This window comes from Salvelinus alpinus, chromosome 2 (assembly GCF_045679555.1).
Source record: "Salvelinus alpinus chromosome 2, SLU_Salpinus.1, whole genome shotgun sequence".
Lineage (NCBI taxonomy): Eukaryota > Metazoa > Chordata > Actinopteri > Salmoniformes > Salmonidae > Salvelinus > Salvelinus alpinus.
Genome location: NC_092087.1, coordinates 29,776,193 through 29,795,014, shown reverse-complemented (window position 1 = coordinate 29,795,014; position 18,822 = coordinate 29,776,193). Strand labels below are relative to the sequence as shown.

General features: G+C 40.7%; 1 protein-coding gene across 2 annotated transcripts in view; it reads left to right on the top strand.

Moving 5' to 3' along the window:
* LOC139558528 (immunoglobulin superfamily member 21-like) overlaps positions 1-18,822 on the top strand; it is a 307,618-nt gene that overhangs the window by 221,634 nt on the left and 67,162 nt on the right. The gene's annotated exons all lie outside the window — the stretch shown is intronic.

Below are 18,822 nucleotides of genomic sequence, written 5' to 3'. Positions count from 1 at the left end.
TTGATAACGTAACTTCTTTTTATATGCCGATTATAAACTCAGCAAAAAAAGAAACGTCCTCTCACTGTCAACTGCGTTTATTTTCAGCAAACTTAACATGTGTAAATATTTGAATGAACATAACAAGATTCAACAACTGAGACATAAACTGAACAAGTTCCACAGACATGTGACTAACAGAAATTGAATAATGTGTCCCTGAACAAAGGGGGGGGGTCAAAATCAAAAGTAACAGTGTGGCCACCAGCTGCATTAAGTACTGCAGTGCATCTCCTCCTCATGGACTGCACCAGGTTTGCCAGTTCTTGCTGTGAGATGTTACCCCACTCTTTCACCAAGGCACCTGCAACTTCCCGGACATTTCTGGGGGGAATGGCCCTAGCCCTCACCCTCCGATCCAACAGGTCCCAGACGTGCTCAATGGGATTGAAATCTGGGCTGGCCATGGCAGAACACTGACATTCCTGTCTTGCAGGAAATCACACACAGAACGAGCAGTATGGCTGGTGGCATTGTCATGATGGAGGGTCATGTCAGGATGAGCCTGCAGGAAGGGTACCACATGAGGGAGGAGGATGTCTTCCCTGTAACGCACAGCGTTGAGATTGCCTGCAATGACAACATGCTCAGTCCGATTATGCTCTGACACACCGCCCCAGACCATGACGGAACCTCCACCTCCAAATCGATCCAGAGTACAGGCCTCGGTGCAACGCTCATTTCTTCGATGATAAACGCGAATCCGACCATCACCCCTGGTGAGACAAAACCGCCACTCGTCAGTGAAGAGCACTTTTTGCCAGTCCTGTCTGGTCCAGTGACGGTGGGTTTGTGCCCATAGGCAATGTTGTTGCCGGTGATGTCTGGTGAGGACCTGCCTTACAACAGGCCTGCAAGCCCTCAGTCCAGCCTCTCTCAGCCTATTGTGGACAGTCTGAGCACTGATGGAGGGATTGTGCATTCCTGGTGCAACTCGGGCAGTTGTTGTTGCCATCCTGTACCTGTCCCGCAGGTGTGGTGTTCGGATGTACCGATCCTGTGTAGGTGTTGTTACACGTGGTCTGTCACTGCGAGGACGATCAGCTGTCCGTCCTGTCTCCCTGTAGCGCTGTCTTCGGCGTCTCACAGTATAGACATTACAATTTATTGCCCTGGCCAAATCTGCAGTCCTCATGCCTCCTTGGAGCTTGCCTAAGGAACATTCTTGCAGATGAGCAGGGACCCTGGGCATCTTTCTTTTTGTGTTTTTCAGAGTCATGAGAACGGCCTTTTTAGTGTCCTAAGTTTTCATAACTGTGACCTTAATTGTCTACCGTCTGTAAGCTGTTAGTGTTTTAACGACCGCTCCACAGGTGCATGTTCATTAATTGTTTATGGTTCATTGAACAAGCATGGGAAACAGTGTTTAAACCCTTTACAATGAAGATCTGTGAAGTTATTTGGATTTTTACAAATTATCCTTGAAAGACAGGGTTCTACAAAAAGGGACGTTTCTATCAAAGTTTGATGTTACTCATGTTGTTGCAGTTAGATATTGAACCCTTCTACGATGTGCAGCTATATGTCTGTGTTTGTATAGAATAACTTTGAATAATTCTGCATCTACGTTATAAGCGCCTTTGGCTTTCCCGTTCTTTAATATTAGCAGTGATGGCATTGATGATTTATTTTTGTTAGTGGGTTTGTGTTGATGTCAGGACTGTATAGGAAGACTTTATACACTGACATTAAAAAAAATGTCAATATCTTTTATTTATTTTTATTTATTTGTAAGTCAATCTCTTGTCTAGTCTACAGTAGTTTTGGCAATGATATGAACACAAAGAAATTGATTAACACAACCACACAAAACCAGCACCTGTCTGTGGAAGTGTGTGTGCTTCTCCATACTAAATATACCTTGAGACGAGGGATCCTGCAGGCACATAAAGGGTTCGCTTGTCTTCTCATGTAATGTGTGGAAGTGTCCTGAGTAGGACTTGCTGTGTGTTCTCCCCCATGCATGGCTATTGTTTAACAGCAGAGATTTAGACTGATCAGCTTTGTGGAAAAAACACCATTATATTCACAGCATGAGCCCAACGACTGTTTATTAAAGGCTGTAGGACGCAGAATCCTCAAACTACCCAGTGTTAATCGCAGATAAACTCCCTAACCTCCCCTGCTACAGAACCCCTGTTATGACAGAGACATGTCAATGGGGGAAGTAATATAAGTAGCATTCTATATGTCACTTTAAAGTACAGTCACTGTAGAGTTGTTATGTGTTAACTTACATGTGTATAAGTACACTCTTAGGAAAAAAAGGTGCTTTCTAGTAGTCTTGGACGGTGTACCAGTACCACGGTATTATCACTGTACCAAAACATCATGATACTTATGATACTGTCACGATCGTCATAATGATTGGACCAAGATGCAGCGTGGTATGTTTCCATCCCTTTTATTAGGAAGAGAAAAACTCAAAGAACAAAAACAATAAAGCGCACAAACGAAACGTGAAGATAATATAATGCTCACTGGCAACTATACCTAGACAAGATCCCACAAAGCACAATGGGGAAATGGCTACCTAAATATTATCCCCAATCAGAGACAACAATAAACAGCTGCCTCTGATTGGGAACCATACCAGGCCAACATAGAAATATAATTCACCTAGATAACCCATCCTTAATCACATCCCGACCTAACCAACATAGAGAATAAAAGCTCTCTATGGTCAGGGCGTGACAGATACTAAATTTTTTAATACCATAGTACCGTTTCATATGATACTACCAACCTTTTCAGCCCTAATGATCTAAGGAACCTGCTGGTGCCTATTATAAAATGTTTATAAAGTCAGTTTTGTTTATAAACTCAGTTGAATTTAAGCAACAGCCCCTAGTCTCTTGTATGGGCAGGTCCAATAATATCCACTTCACGTTCATGCACATATCACCTGTGGCAGCTGTAATCAGCCAGCAGCAGCATCATCTACCAGCCCTCACTCACCTGCTTCTCTCCATCCACTCTTCATGCAGGTCTATTTCTCTGTCAGTTTTATAAAATATAATTTAGCCATGATGGCGTGCTGGGATGCAGACCCAGACCCTGATGAGTCTTCTGTTGTTAGATTTGCACATTTATTACATTGAAGCAGCGTGCAAAGCGAGCAATGTTGATACAGTGTATCATTTCATCGCTTGTTATAACCAAGAGCACAGAACAGTAAACTTTGCAAGTTCAATGTCATGCAGCCTCTGAGTGTCAGAGAGGGAAAATGTAGCATCGCTTCACGACAGGCATGCTTTCAGCTTTACAGAAAAGAAAATGGTTTGTCTATAGCTTAAACGGTAAAAAAAATGTATGACCCATACAGTTGAAGTCGGAAGTTTACATACACTTAGGTTGGAGTCATTAAAACTCGTTTTTCAACCACTCCACAAGTTTCTTGTTAACAAACTATAGTTTTGGCAAGTCGTTTAGGACATCTACTTGGTGCATGACACAAGTAATTTTTCCAACAATTGTTTACAGACAGATTATTTCACTTATAATTCACTATCACAATTCTAGTGGGTCAGAAGTTTACATACACTAAGTTGACTGTGCCTTTAAACAGCTTGGAAAATTCCAGAAAATGATTTCATGGCTTTAGAAGCTTCTGATAGACTAATTGACATCATTTGAGTCAATTGGAGAGGTACTTGTGGATGTATTTCAAGGCCTACCTTCAAACTCAGTGCCTCTTTGCTTGACATGGGAAAATGAAAAGAAATCAGCCAAGACCTCTACAAGTCTGGTTCATCCTTGGAAGCAATTTCTAAATGCCTGAAGGTGCCGCGTTCATCTGTACAAACAATAGTATGCAAGTATAAACACCATGGACCACGCAGCCATGGGACCATGTCTCCTACGTCCTAGAGAACGTACTTTGGTGCGAAAAGTGCAAATCAATCCCAGAACAACAGCAAAGGACCTTGTGAAGATGCTGGAGGAAACAGGTACAAAAGTATATACAGTGGGGAGAACAAGTATTTGATACACTGCCGATTTTGCAGGTTTTCCTACTTACAAAGCATGTAGAGGTCTGTCATTTTTATCATATGTACACTTCAACTGTGAGAGACGGAATCTAAAACAAAAATCCAGAAAATCACATTGTATGATTTTTAAGTAATTAATTTGCATTTTATTGCATGACATAAGTATTTGATCACCTACCAACCAGTAAGAATTCCGGCTCTCACAGACCTGTTAGTTTTTCTTTAAGAAGCCCTCCTGTTCTCCACTCATTACCTGTATTAACTGCACCTGTTTGAACTCGTTACCTGTATAAAAGACACCTGTCCACACACTCAATCAAACAGACTCCAACCTCTCCACAATGGCCAAGACCAGAGAGCTGTGTAAGGACATCAGGGATAAATTGTAGACCTGTACAAGGCTGGGATGGGCTACAGGACAATAGCCAAGCAGCTTGGTGAGAAGGCAACAACTGTTGGCACAATTATTAGAAAATGGAAGAAGTTCAAGATGACGGTCAATCACCCTCGGTCTGGGGCTCCATGCAAGATCTCACCTCGTGGGGCATCAATGATCATGAGGAATGTGAGGGATCAGCCCAGAACTACACGGCAGGACCTGGTCAATGACCTGAAGAGAGCTGGGACCACAGTCTCAAAGAAAACCATTAGTAACACACTACGCCGTCATGGATTAAAATCCTGCAGCGCACGCAAGGTCCCCCTGCTCAAGCCAGCGCATGTCCAGGCCCGTCTGAAGTTTGCCAATGACCATCTGGATGATCCAGAGGAGGAATGGGAGAAGGTCATGTGGTCTGATGAGACAAAAATAGAGCTTTTTGCTCTAAACTCCACTCGCCGTGTTTGGAGGAATAGAAGGATGAGTACAACCCCAAGAACACCATCCCAACCGTGAAGCATGGAGGTGGAAACATCATTCTTTGGGGATGCTTTTCTGCAAAGGGGACAGGACGACTGCACCGTATTGAAGGGAGGATGGATGGGGCCATGTATCGCGAGATCTTGACCAACAACCTCCTTCCCTCAGTAAGAGCATTGAAGATGGGTCGTGGCTGGGTCTTCCAGCATGACAACGACTCGAAACACACAGCCAGGGCAACTAAGGAGTGGCTCCGTAAGAAGCATCTCAAGGTCCTGGAGTGGCCTAGCCAGTCTCCAGACCTGAACCCAATAGAAAATCTTTGGAGGGAGCCGAAAGTCCGTATTGCCCAGCGACAGCCCCGAAACCTGAAGGATCTGGAGAAGGTCTGTATGGAGGAGTGGGCCAAAATCCCTGCTGCAGTGTGTGCAAACCTGGTCAAGAACTACAGGAAACGTATGATCTCTGTAATTGCAAACTAAGGTTTCTGTACCAAATATTCAGTTCTGCTTTTCTGATGTATCAAATACTTATGTCATGCAATAAAATGCAAATTAATTAATTAAAAATCATACAATGTGATTTTCTGGATTTTTGTTTTAGATTCCTTCTCTCACAGTTGAAGTGTACCTATGATAAAAATTACAGACCTCTACATGCTTTGTAAGTAGGAAAACCTGCAAAATTGTCAGTGTATCAAATACTTGTTCTCCCCACTGTATATCCACAGTAAAACGAGTCCTATATCGACATATCCTGAAAGGCCGCTCAGCAAGGAAGAAGCCACTGCTCCAAAACCGCCATAAAAAAACAGACTTCGGTTTGCAAATGCACATGTGGACAAAGATCATACTTTTTGGAGAAATGTCCTCTGGTCTGATGAAACAAAAATAGAACTGTTTGGCCATAATGACCACCGTTATGTTTGGAGGAAAAGGGGGATGCTTGCAAGCCGCAGAACACCATCCCAACTGTGAAACACGATGGTAGCAGCATCATGTTGTGGGGGTGCTTTGCTGCAGGAGGGACTGGTGCACTTCACAAAATAGATGGCATCATGAGGATGGAAAATTATGTGGATATATTGAAGCAACATCTCAAGACATCAGTCAGGAAGTTAAAGCTTGGTCGCAAATGGGTCTTCCAAATGGACAATGACCCCAAGCATACTTCCAAAGTTGTGGCAAAATGGCTTTTAAGGACAACAAAGTCAAGGTATTGGAGTGGCCATCACAAAGCCCTGACCTCAATCCTATACAAAATGTGTGGGCAGAACTGAAAAAGTGTGTGCGAGCAAGGAGGCCTACAAACCTGACTCAGTTACACCAGCTCTGTCAGGAGGAATGGGCCAAAATTCACCCAATTTATTGTGGGAAGCTTGTGGAAGGCTACCCGAAACGTTTGACCCAAGTTAAACAATTTAAAGGAAATGCCAACTTCTGACCCACTGGGAATGTGATGAAATAAATAAAAGTTGAAATAAATCATTCTCTCTACTATTATTCTGACATTTCACATTCATAAAATGAAGTGGTGATCCAATTTACAAGGGAATTATTACTAGGATTAAATGTCAGGAATTGTGAAAAACTGAGTTTAAATGTATTTGGCTAAGGTGTATGTACACTTCCGACTTCAACTGTATTACCAGAGATGCCTATTTTTCTTTCTATTGGGATTCATGCGCATTTTATATAGTTCCACATACCATGTTGCGGCCCGCTTTAAACTGATCCCGGGTCGCTAATTATTGGTTTGATAACAAACATTGTTGTTCAGTCATGTTACCTAACAACCTGCTAACTTGACAGAAGGTTTAGTCAAATTTGATTGGCACAGGAAGAAAGGAAAAGGGTTTGAGATGTGCTTCAAAAGTAGGATTCATATACGCCTGATGTAATCTTAAACTAAATAAGAAATCTAGTTCTTTCTGGTGCTCCTTAAATTCTGTTTTGTACCTAGCGTTTTAAAAGTTGGGAGGAGTGTGTGTTTGTGGGAAAGAGAGAGTGGTGTGTGTGTGTTTATGAGAGTGAGGGAGACAGAGTTTGTGAGGAAAGGAGGGAGAATGTGTGTCTGTGTTAACTGAAGAGTAAAGAAAGTTTCAGGCAGTGTTTTCCCCTTACTGACACAATGACATGCAGAACATTATGCATGTATATTGCTTCCTCCCGTTCCTCCAACCAAGTCATATGTATGCCTTTGAAAATATGACCAAATCAGCCATTAAATGTAATATTCTATTATACACTGAACAGTGTGAAGTTAAATAATTTGTTCACCGTGGTATCACGACACTACTCGGTATCGTGATACTTGGCCATGTGTCGTATCGTTTGTAAAATGTTGGTATCGTGACAACACTACTATCTAGAACATTAAAGGGTTATTCGGCTGTCCCCATAGGGGAACCCTTTAAAGAACCCTTTTTGGCTCCAGGTAAAACTCATTTGGGTTCCATGTATATCCCTTACCACAGAAGGTTCTACATGGAACCTAAAAGAGTTCTACCTATAACAAAAAAGGCTTATCATATTGTCATGACGTTGCCTGCGTGGGTATAGCAAACCCCATCCCTCTCTCCCTGCCTCCACCTTTCCTCCTTCAACCCATGCTGTGATCACAGAGAGACGTTGTAAATTCCTGAGGATCTCCTCATGGCTAAACAGTATTAAGAGAGAGGGTAAACTTTCAGGACAAAGGAATTCTCTTCCACCTCACAGAACTTGAGGTACGAACAGATTTCATGTTCCGGAAAAAGTATTAAAGGTCAGTGGGGAGTCCAGCTATTAACATGTCCATTGGTCACCACGTGGGAAACTCACGTGAAACTGTGGGACCACATTACCATACCGCTGTTTATATAATAACCTCAGATATGAGGTTTACATCTGTTTGTTGTATAAAATGAATGAGTGAGTATGATACTGTTTGTATAATTGTGTAATATGATTTTGGACTGTTTAATTAAGAAAAATACAAATACCTTTTTGATTTGAACTAAATCCAAGGACCGCCCTGAGCCCAGTATGGGTCAGAGACCATGGGACCGCCCCTCTCTGCTATCTGAATAAAAGCCAACTCTTAAGAAATTACCCTAGACCATGTTTCTCTCAATCACGAGAGGACAAAGGTTGCAGACCAGCTTACCTCGATAACGAGAGGGCCAAGGTTTGAGACCAGACTGCTGAATCTTTTAACCATCCCACGTGGTTAAACTCTTAGACTATCGATACCGACAGAATAAGAACAAGTCTTTGATATTAATTACTAGTCTGCAGCTAGGAATTCGGTATCATTGAACGCGAAGAAAGACAACCGCCGAAACATCCATTCTATAACGAATGACACTCTGAACAATCCACAACCAAGACAGAACTTCACTCCAACCAAAACGAACTTCTCTCCAACGACCAAGGCGACACACACACTGAACGTAACTATATATACAGTGGGGAGAACAAGTATTTGATACACTGCCGATTTTGCAGGTTTTCCTACTTACAAAGCACGTAGAGGTCTGTCATTTTTATCATAGGTACACTTCTACTGTGAGAGTCGGAATCTAAAACAAAAATCCAGAAAATCACATTGTATGATTTTTAAGTAATTAATTTGCATTTTATTGCATGACATAAGTATTTGATACATCAGAAAAGCAGAACTTAATATTTGGTACAGAAACCTTTGTTTGCAATTACAGAGATCATACGTTTCCTGTAGTTCTTGACCAGGTTTGCACACACTGCAGCAGGGATTTTGGCCCACTCCTCCATACAGACCTTCTCCAGATCTTTCAGGTTTCGGGGCTGTCGCTGGGCAATACGGACTTTCAGCTCCCTCCAAAGATTTTCTATTGGGTTCAGGTCTGGAGACTGGCTAGGCCACTCCAGGACCTTGAGATGCTTCTTACGGAGGCACTCCTTAGTTGCCCTGGCTGTCTGTTTCGAGTCGTTGTCATGCTGGAAGACCCAGCCACGACCCATCTTCAATGCTCTTACTGAGGGAAGGAGGTTGTTGGCCAAGATCTCGCGGTACATGGCCCCATCCATCCTCCCCTCAATACGGTGCAGTCGTCCTGTCCCCTTTGCAGAAAAGCATCCCCAAAGAATGATGTTTCCACCTCCATGCTTCACGGTTGGGATGGTGTTCTTGAGGTTGTACTCATCCTTCTTCTTCCTCCAAACACGGCGAGTGGAGTTTAGACCAAAAAGCTCTATTTTTGTCTCATCAGACCACATGACCTTCTCCCATTCCTCCTCTGGATCATCCAGATGGTCATTGGCAAACTTCAGACGGGCCTGGACATGCGCTGGCTTGAGCAGGGGGACCTTGCGTGCGCTGCAGGATTTTAATCCATGACGGCGTAGTGTGTTACTAATGGTTTTCTTTGAGACTGTGGTCCCAGCTCTCTTCCGGTCATTGACCAGGTCCTGCCGTGTAGTTCTGGGCTGATCCCTCACCTTCCTCATGATCATTGATGCCCCACGAGGTGAGCTCTTGCATGGAGCCCCAGACCGAGGGTGATTGACCGTCATCTTGAACTTCTTCCATTTTCTAATAATTGCACCAACAGTTGTTGCCTTCTCACCAAGCTGCTTGCCTATTGTCCTGTAGCCCATCCCAGCCTTGTGTAGGTCTACAATTTTATCCCTGATGTCCTTACACAGCTCTCTGGTCTTGGCCATTGTGGAGAGGTTGGAGTCTGTTTGATTGAGTGTGTGGACAGGTGTCTTTTATACAGGTAACGAGTTCAAACAGTTGCAGTTAATACAGGTAATGAGTGGAGAACAGGAGGGCTTCTTAAAGAAAAACTAACAGGTCTGTGAGAGCCGGAATTCTTACTGGTTGGTAGGTGATCAAATACTTATGTCATGCAATAAAATGCAAATTAATTACTTAAAAATCATACAATGTGATTTTCTGGATTTTTGTTTTAGATTCCGTCTCTCACAGTTAAAGTGTACCTATGATAAAAATTACAGACCTCTACATGCTTTGTAAGTAGGAAAACCTGCAAAATCGGCAGTGTATCAAATACTTGTTCTCCCCACTGTATATTGATTGCAATTGTTCCCGAATGAGTGAGCGTTCATGTGTAAGGATTAGCATGTCAATTGTTATAATTATGGACTCTGTAGTGAATTCTTAGTCGAACGCAACTTTCCCTTTGTCTAACAGCCGCCATGCCGGTTTAGCCCACTAGGGCATATTCTCTCCTATCATTTCATGTAACTATTTTAAGTTTGTTTGTTTGTTTATGCATTTCTGTGAATTAATTAGTTAGTAATAAATAAATGATTTAAGACAATTGATGTATGGATGACTCATAGTGAAGACTGGGTTCGTGCAGATCAACGATTTACGACGTTTGGAATGAGACTGACGTGAGGTAGAGTAAATAAATCATTAATTAGAAGACCATTGATCAGATATGAAAATATCTGAAAGGTTATATTGGGAAATTATAACTTTGTAATCTAATAACTTTCCCTGGTGCCCTCGAATTCATAGTTAATTAAGTACGTTATTACTCAAGTGATCGCGTAATCCCTAATTATAGGAATCTATGATAAAAACTTAAAAGTCTTCAATTTAACGATAGCAAAGACACGACACTATAGTCCCAGATGGTATTAAATAGAACGTTGCGGCCCCGCCCGCCTGTGGGGAAAACAAACTATGGTTGTCTTGGTTACCCCATTGACTCACAGCAAAAACTTTACCTTTTTAAAACACAATTTTCTTGTTGCCTGGTTGTTTTAGTCAATTACAAATCTACATTTAAGAAAAGTACAACATGTCCAAAGATTACTTTTCAACATTGCCTGCTCCCAAGCCTGCTCAAGGATTCTCACTACCACAAAATGGCGCCGACAGAGATGGTCGCCTCGCTTCGAGTTGTTAGGAAACTATGCAATATTTTGTTTTTTATGTATTGTTTCTTACATTGTTACCCCAGGAAATCTTAAGTCTTATTACATACAGCCGGGAAGAACTATTGGATATAAGAGCAACGTCAACTTACCAACATCAAGACCAGGAATACGACTTTCCCGAAGCGGATCCTCTATTCAGACCACCACCCAGGACAATGGATTTAATCCCAGTAGCTGACCCAAAACAAAGGCGCCGCAGATGGGACAGATGGAGCGGCGTACTGGTCAGGCTCCGTAGACGTGCACATCGCCCACCACTCCCGAGTATACTACTCGCCAATGTCCAGTCTCTTGACAACAAGGTAGGCAAAATTCGAGCAATAGTTGCCTTCCAGAGAGACGGTTCAGCCACAGGGCTTCTCCCCCTCTAGTGAACACCAAGATGGCCCACAAGGAACTTCGCTCTATGTAAATTGGAAACTATATATCCGTAGGCTGCATTTATTGTAGCTGGGGATTTTAACATCTCTAGGGTAGGTGGGACGCTAGCGTCAGGGCGCCAAATTCTGCAGGGCGCCAAATTCAAAACAACAGAAATCCCATAATTTAAATTCCTCAAACATACAAGTATTTTACACCATTTTAAAGATACACTTGTTGTAAATCCAGCCACAGTGTCCGATTTCAAAAAGGTTTTACGACGAAAGCACACCAAACGATTATGTTAGGTCAGAGCCAAGTCACAGAAAAAGACAGCCATTTTTCCAGCCAAAGAGAGGAGCAACAAAAAGCAGAAATATAGATAAAATTAATCACTAACCTTTGATGATCTTCATCAGATGACACTCATAGGACTTCATGTTACACAAAACATGTATGTTTTGTTCGGTAAAGTTCATATTTATATCCAAAAATCTGAGTTTAGGCAGGACGCTACTGTCTCACTTGGCCAAAAGCCAGAAATGAAAATGAAAGATACTAAATTAAAGATACCAAATTAAAGCTACACTGGTTGTGAATCCAGCCAACATGTCAGAATTCAAATAGGCTTTTCGGGGAAAGCAAACGATCCTATTATCTGAGGATAGCACCATAGTAAACAAAGAGAGAGAAGCATATTTCAACCCTGTAGGCGCGACACAAAACGCAGAAATAAAAATATAATTCATGCCTTTCCTTTGACGAGCTTCTGTTGTTGGCACTCCAATATGTCCCATAAACATCACAAATGGTCCTTTTGTTCGATTAATTCCGTCAATATATATCCAAAATGTCCATTTATTTGGCGCGTTTGATCCAGAAAAACACCGGTTCCAACTTGTGAAACGTGACTACAAAATATCTCAAAGGTTACCTGTAAACTTTGCCAAAACATTTCAAACTACTTTTGTAATACAACTTTAGGTATTTTTTCACGTAAATAATCGATAAAATTGAAGACGGGATGATCTGTGTTCAATACAGGATTAAAACAAACTGTAGCTAGCTTTCTGGTCATGCGCCTCTAACAAACAGGACACTTTGAGTGACCCTCGTTCAAGATGGCCGTACTTCTTCATTACACAAAGGAATAACCTCAACCAATTTATAAAGACTGTTGACATCCAGTGGAAGCGGTAGGAACTGCACGAAGGTCCCATAGAAATCTGGATTCCCAATGAAATCTCATTGAAAAGAGAGTGACCTCAACAAAAAATAAAATCTGAATGGCTTGTCCTCGGGGTTTCGCCTGCTAAATAAGTTCTGTTATACTCACAGACATGATTCAAACAGTTTTAGAAACTTCAGAGTGTTTTCTATCCAAATCTATTAACTTCTCACGAGTCACCATCCCAGATCCGGGAGCACCCTCATCAGTAAAAAAGCTGACTAGCATAGCCTAGCATAGCGCCACAAGTAAATACTAGCATCTAAATATCATGAAATCACAAGTCCAAGACACCAGTTGAAAGATACACATCTTGTGAATCCAGCCATCATTTCCGATTTTTAAAATGTTTTACAGCGAAAACACAATATGTATTTCTATTAGCTAACCACGATAGCAAAAGACTCAACCGCATATTTTCACCATTTTTTTACCGCATAGGTAGCTATCACAAATTCGACCAAATAAAGATATAAATAGTCACTAACCAAGAAACAACTTCATCAGATGACAGTCTTATAACAGATTTATTGTATAGCATATGTTTTGTTCGAAAAATGTTCGGGAAATCCGACCACGACGCCATCTTGCTCGTCCCGTCTTATAGGCAGAAACTCAAACAGGATGTACCAGTGACGAGAACCATTCAACGCTGGTCTGACCAATCGGAAGCCACGCTTCAAGATTGTTTTGATCACGCGTACTGGAATATGTTCCGGTCAGCCTCAGAGAACAACATTGACCTATACGCTGACTCGGTGAGTGCGTTTATTAAGAGGTGCATTGGAGATGTTGTACCCACTGTGACTATTAAAACCTACACTAACCAGAAACCATGGATGGATGGCGGCATTCGCGCAAAACAGGAAAGCGCGATCCATCGCATTTAACCATGGAAAGAGGATTCCGCGAGTGCTTGCTGGCTGTACTACAGACACCTGATATCGTCATGGGAAAGACTCATTGTTATCTTTTCGTAAAACAACTGGTTGTAAGCCAACCTGGATACTAAGGAGATCCTGAGGGAAATTGATGAGTACCAACAGCTTTACGCTTTGGAGCAACAGCATACTCCATCATGGAAAGATCTAACTACCTCCCAAAATAACTTTAACCCTACAAAAAAAAGAAAAACAGATTCATCTACAAACACGGACGATTTACTTACCATTGACGTAGAGGCTAGTGCTCTGACTGGAATCCATGCAACACTGGAAAAGTTGTGTGAGGAGGTAGCAGGGCTGGGGGGGAGTTTGTAGTTCAGCCAGAGTGAAATTCTCACGCTCCAAGAGGAAAACAAGGCACTCACAGCCATGGTAAAAATCCACGATTCCAACATGGATTGCCTACTCAGGGAAAACATGGTGATGAAGGAGTTGCTACTAGACATACAAAGTCGTAGCATGCGTGAAAATATTTTTTTTCTAGGATTCCTGAGAACGCATCCAATAATCCAGAGGACACGATCAGAGAATTCATGCAATCTGCCTTGAAACTTCCTATAGAGACTGAAAATAAGGTGGCTTTCCACCGAGTACACAGACTTGGAGCTGGGAGTGACAATACCAAGGGTCCCCGACCGATCATTGCAAAATTTGAACACTACCAACAAAAAGAGCTGATCAAAAGTAGGGGAAGGGAGCTTAAAGGGACCAAATTCGCGTCTCAATTACCAATTTCCAAGGGAGATAAACGAACGTCGTAGACTGTATCCGGTACAAAGGCAACAAAGGGAGAAGGGTAAGCGTGCCTTTATCATTGTGGACAAACGCTTTGTAGATGAACAGCTATTCTGAGACAGCTCCATAACACCATGGCTGTACTAAATTCTACAGGGACTTCAGGTTACGATAAAAAGAAAGTATGGGAACTGTAAAAATATCTGAATGCTATATAGTGGATATGAACACACACGTACTCAATTACATGCTCGCTTACACATACGGACTTATACATACACACACATACCTGATCTCGCTCTTCTCTCACTCTCTCTTTCTCTTCTCTTCTCTTCTTTCACTCTCTCTCTATTGTTGAGAACTGTTTATTAATTTAATGTGTTTATTGTTTGTCTATCTTTTTTATGTATTTGTCTACAAGTTTATATATGTTTACAACAAGCAAGGAGAAGATATCAGAATAGGGGATTGGGGAATAATAACATATTGTACGGAATACATTTGTACTGTAGTGAAGCCGTCTCTAGAGTAATGCAAGGTCTCTTTCATGATCATGTGAAACGTCAATTGCTATGGAAATGCTGGGATGTGATTTTCAATGATGTTAAAGGTAATTATGATGCAACTATGACGGTGATACGATATGGATTACAATTATCATCATGAATATTAAGGCTATATGCTCTACATGTTACACACAGACACTCAACCATGCAAATTGGCGGAGTTATTATCTTTTTGGACATCACACATTATAGTCTTACTCTTATAGAGACATCGTACACACTCACTAAATCACATCCAATATCATACACATCAACCTACTCAGATTTACTACACACATAAGATCTTGTCTCAATTTTCTAACATCTGTGGCATTGGCTCACAGGCAAACAGGCAAGGGAATAAAACAAATATTGCTAGAACCTATTTCTTGAATTCTAAATATCAGACATTTGAAAGCTCTAGTTTTGACTGTCATAATACCTCTGATGGCAGTAAATTTACAAGCATTAATTATGGTTAATAGACTGAGAATAGTATCTAGTTATGGTAAGGGGTGAAATAAGTATATCAAGTTATAATTGTAACGGTTTAGCAGATTATAAAAAAAGAAGATCAGTCTTTACATGGCTAAAAGAAAAGGAATATAACATATACTGTTTACAGGAAACTCTCTCTACATCCTTAGATGAAGTTGCGTGGGAAAAGGAATGGGGTGGTGAAATAATTTTCTGTCATGGGCAAAGGAACTAAAAATGTGTGATGATATTAATTAACAATAATTTCGATCTGAATGTGCAAATAGACAAGAATGATTCGCAAGGAAGGTGGATCCTTTTGAATATGAAAGTGGCCGAAAAAGAGTTTTAGCTCATTAATCTATATGGTCCAAATCAGGATGATCCATACTTCTTCATAAACATTTCTACCAATTTATTGAACTTACAGGCAACAAATGATCAAATCATTATGGTAGGAGACTATAACAGTGTTAAGTACCTCAATGAACTGTAAAGGTTGAACTGTAAACTCTACAAACTATCATCACTGTGCCCTTAAGGAAATCACAAATATTATGAACACATTAGAAATAGTGGATATTTGGAGACTAAAAAACCCTGACCTAGTGAGATATACATGGAGGACACTTAACCAAGTTAGGCGTCTTGATTAGGAGACAGAATGCGATCAGCTCATCATCTAATTGGCATTCAGATAACTCTTATAGATTTTCCACGTGGACGGGGATATTGGAAATTTACTGGAAGTTTACTGGAGGACGACTTATTTTTAACTAAGACAAAAGAATTTATAACTGAATTTTCCAGTATAATGTAGGTTCAGCAAATCCCCTTATTGTTTGGGATACATTTAAATGTACCTTCGGGGGTCATTCAATTCAATATTCATAAATAATAAAAAATCAGTTTCTGGCTAAAGAGACAAGACTAACAAGAGAAATCCATGAACTAATAGTACAGGTAGATAGCAATAAAAATTATACTACAGAAATACAAAATAAGTTAGAGGAAAAACAAAAAGAACTTGATGAACTTATTCAAGAACGATCTAATGTAATCTATTACAAAAATAAAGCAAACTGGATGGAATATGGAGAAAAATGCACAAAATTATTCCTGAATCTCCAATACAGGAAAGCTAACAAAAATAATTTGCAGAAACTTGTTACTGAAGACGGAGTCATCTATGATTCTCCAAATGTATATTTTAAAAGAGGAAGCTAATTATTTTAGGCAGATGTTCTCTTTCCATCTCATCCTCTCCCACTGAATGAGGATTATGTTAAGGAATTCTTTCCAAGTAATATAAAAAATAGAAAATTAACAAAAGTACAGAAAGATCAGTGCAAAGGCCAAATGACAGGAAGTACTTTTTGAGGCTATTAAATCCTTTCAGTCTGGAAAAACCCCAGGGCTTGATGGCATACCGGTAGAGGTATATCAAGACTTTTTTGATATAATAAAAGCTCCATTGTTAGATTGTTTTAACTACTCCTATAGAAATGGTGGTCTGTCAGGTACTCAGCAGGAATGTCTGATTTCTCTATTATTAAAACAAGACCCAGATGGCAAATATAAAGTCTATCTAAAAAACTGGAGGCCCCTTAAACTTCAATGGTGTGATGCAAAAATACTAGCGAAATGCATAGCACTCAGAATTAAAAGGGTTTTACCAGGTATTGTTCATCTTGATCAGAAAGGTTTTTTAAATGGACGATACATTGGAGATAATATATGACAACTAATTGAAATAATAGAACATCATGAAACATCTAAGAAGCCAGGCTGGGTATTTGTGACACATTTTTAAATGGAACTTAATAAAGACTGAATTTTATTTATAAATGCCTGGATTTTTTCAATTTCTGTAATTATCTTATAAAATGGGTAAAAATAATGTATAGCAACCCCAGGTGTAAAATAGTGAATAACGGCTACTTCTCAGAGTTTTGAATTGTCAAGAGGAGTTAAACAAGGGTGTCCGCTGTCACCATATCAATTCGTTATAGCCATTGAAATGCTAGCTATTAAAATCAGATCCAATGACAACATTAAAGGATTAGAAATCCAAGGCTTAAAAACAAAGGTGTCCATGTATGCCGATGACTCAAGTTTTATATTAAGTCCGCAAGCCAGATCCCTGCAATGTCTCGTTGAAGATCTGGATACAGTGCCTTGCAAAAGTATTCATCCTCCATGGCATTTTTCCTATTTTGTTGCATTACAACCTGTAATTTAAATTGATTTTTATTTGGATTTAATGTAATGGACATACACAAAATAGTCCAAATTGGTGAAGTGAAATGAAAAAAAATACTTATTTAAAAAATTAAAAAATAAAAATGGAAAAGTGGTGCGTACATATGTATTCACCTCCTTTGCTATGAAGCCCCTAAATAAGATATGGTGCAACCAATTCCATTCAGACGTCACATAATTAGTTAAAGAAAGTCCACCTGTGTGCAATCTAAGTGTCACATGATCTGTCACATGATCGCAGTATATATGCACCTGTTCTGAAAGGCCCCAGAGACTGCAACACCACTATGCAAGGGGTACCACCAAGCAAGCGGCACCATGAAGAACACAGAGCTCTCCAAACAGGTCAGGGACAAAGTTGTGGAGAAGTACAGATCAGGGTTGGGTAATAAAATAATATCAGAAACTTTGAACATCCCACGGAGCACAATTAAATCCATTATTTAAAAATGCTAAGAATATGGCACCACAATAAACCTGCCAAGAGAGGGCCGACCACCAAAACTCACGGACCAGGCAAGGAGGGCATTAATCAGAGAGGCAACAAAGAGACCAAAGATAACCCTGAAGGAGCTGCAAAGCTCCACAGCGGAGATTAGAGTATCTGTCCAAAGGACCACTAAGCCGTACACTCCACAGAGCTGGGCTTTACGGAAGAGTGGCCAGAAAAAAAGCCATTGCTTAAAGAAAAAAATAACCAAACACGTTTGGTGCTCGCCAAAAGGCATGTGGGAGACTCCCCAAACATATGGAAGAAGGTACTCTGGTCAGATCAGACTAAAATGTAGCTTTTTGGCCATCAAAGAAAACGCTATGTCTGGCGCAAACCCAACACCTCTCATCACCCCGAGTGAAGCATGGTGGTGGCAGAATCCTGCTGTGGGGATGTTTTACATTTGCAGGGACCGGGAATCTGGTCAGAATTGAAGGAATGGTGGATGGCGCTAAATACAGGGAAATTCTTGAGGGAAACCTGTTTCAGTCTTCCAGAGATTTGAGACTGGGACAGAGGTTCATCTTCCAGCAGGACAATGACCATAAATATACTGCTAAAGCAACACTCGAGTGATTTAAGGGGAAACATTTAAATGTCTTGGAATGGCCTAGTCAAAGCCCATACCTCAATCCAATTGACAATCTGTGGTATGACTTAAAGATTGCTGTACATCAGCAGAACTCATCCAACTAGCAAGAGCATTTTTGTCTTGAAGAATGGACAAAAATCCCAGTGGCCAGATGTGCCAAGTTTATAGAGACATACCTCAAAAGACTTGCAGCTGTAATTGCTGCAAAAGGTGGCTCTACAAAGTATTGACTTTGGGGGATTGAATAATTATAATAATTTACTGTTTTTTTTGTCTTATTTGTTGTTTGTTTCACCCCCCAAAATAATTTTGTATCTTCAAAGTGGTGGGCATGTTGTCTAAATCAAATGATACAACCCC